This window comes from Triticum urartu, chromosome 7 (genome assembly GCF_003073215.2).
Source record: "Triticum urartu cultivar G1812 chromosome 7, Tu2.1, whole genome shotgun sequence".
Lineage (NCBI taxonomy): Eukaryota > Viridiplantae > Streptophyta > Magnoliopsida > Poales > Poaceae > Triticum > Triticum urartu.
Window position 1 is genome coordinate 411,144,038 of NC_053028.1, and position 2,239 is coordinate 411,146,276.

The following is a 2,239-nucleotide window of genomic DNA, read 5'->3' on the forward strand; positions in this document are numbered from 1 at the left end:
TATTATATTATATGTTTTGGATGTTAATGGGCTTATTTTACACTTTTATATTATTTTTGGGACTAACCTACTAACCCAAGGCCCAGTGCACATTGTTGTTTTTTTGCCTGTTTCAGTGTTTCATAGAAAAGGAATATCAAACGGAATCCAAACAGAATGAAACCTTCGGGAGAGTTATTTTTGGATTAAATGCGATCTAGAGGACTTGGAGTGGACGTCAATAAATCAACGAGGAGGCCAAGAGGCATGGAGGCGCGCCTGCCCCCCTGGGCGCGCCCCCCACCCTTGTGGGCCCCTCGTGGCTCCACCGACCTACTTCTTCCTCCTATATATGTCCATATACCCTGAAAACATCCAGGAGCACCACAAAACCCTATTTCCACCGCCACAACCTTCTGTACCCAAGAGATCCCATCTTGGGGCCTTTTCCGGAGCTCCGCCGAAGGGGGAATCGATCACGGAAGGCTTCTACATCAACACCATAGCCTCTCCAATGATGTGTGAGTAGGTTACCGCAGACCTTCGGTTCCATAGTTATTAGCTAGATGGCTTCTTCTCTCTCTTTGGATCTCAATACAAAGTTCTCCTCGATCTTCTTGGAGATCTATTTGATGTAACTCTTTTTGCAGTGTGTTTGTCGAGATCCGGCGAATTGTGGGTTATGATCAAGTTTATCTATGAACAATATTTGATTCTTCTCTGAAATCTTTTATGTATGATTGGTTATCTATGCAAGTCTCTTCGAATTATCAGTTTGGTTTGGCCTACTAGATTGATCTTTCTTGCAATGGGAGAAGTGCTTAGCTTTGGGTTCAATCTTGCGGTGTCCTTTCCCAGTGACAACAGGGGCAGCAAGGCACATATTGTATTGTTGCCATCGAGGATAAAAATATGGGGTTTATATCATATTGCTTGAGTTTATCCCTCTACATCATGTCATCTTGCCTAATGCGTTACTCTGTTCTTATGAACTTAATACTCTAGATGCATGTTGGATAGCGGTCGATGTGTGGAGCAATAGTAGTAGATGCAGAATCGTTTTGGTCTACTTATCGCGGACGTGATGCCTATATACATGATCATGCCTATATATTCTCATAATTATGCACTTTTCTATCAATTGCTCGACAGTAATTCGTTCACCCACCGTAATACTTATGCTATCTTGAGAGAAGCCACTAGTGAAACCTATGGCCCCCGGGTCTATCTTTTATCATATAAGTTTCCAATATATTTTACTTTGCAATCTTTACTTTCAATCTATATCATAAAAATACCAAAAATATTTATTTATCTTATTATCTCTATCAGATCTCACTCTCGTAAGTGATCATGAAGGGATTGACAACCCCTTTATCACGTTGGTTGCGAGGTTCTTATTTGTTTGTGCAGGTACGAGGGACTTGCGTGTAGTGTCCTACTGGATTGATACCTTGGTTCTGAAAAACTGAGGGAAATACTTACGCTACTTTGTTGTATCACCCTTTCCTCTTCAAGGAAAAACCAATGCAGTGCTCAAGAGGTAGCAAGAAGGATTTCTGGCGCCGTTGTTGGGGAGATCTACTCACAAGTCAAGACATACCAAGTACCCATCACAAACTCTTATCCCTCGCATTACATTATTTGCCATTTGCCTCTCGTTTTCCTCTCCCCCACTTCACCCTTGCCATTTTATTCACCCTTCTTTTGTTCGTCTTTTCGGTTGCTTTGATGTCTTACTTGGCTCGTTTGCTCGTTTGGTTGGAGTAGTTGTTTATTTATTGCTAAACAAAGAACCTATGATCTATGGATCCTCATCAGCTTGCTAATCTTTTTAAGAGATCCAATTATGATGAACCAATTGCTAGTGAGTGTTGTGCACTAGATTATCTTTATGAAGTTTTGCTTGAAATTCATGAATCTAGAAATTGTGATGAAGTACTTTATGGAGTGATTCACAATGGATCTTCGAATAAAAAGCATGATTGCAATGATGATAGTATAAATTCTATTAATGTCAATTGTGCTTATAATATGCAAAACCCTAAGCTTCTGGATGCTAGTTTTTCTATGTCTACTACTTGTTGCAACGATCATGATTGGGGTGATTCTTCTTTTGATCTTGAAAATTTATTTAAGCCCCATGATGAATTTGAGATTGATAAGTGTTTTCAATAATATTGAAAGTGGGTTTGGAAGAGTGTCAACTTTAGATCCCACATATTTGGAGAATGTTCAATCTTATGAAGTTTTTGATGAA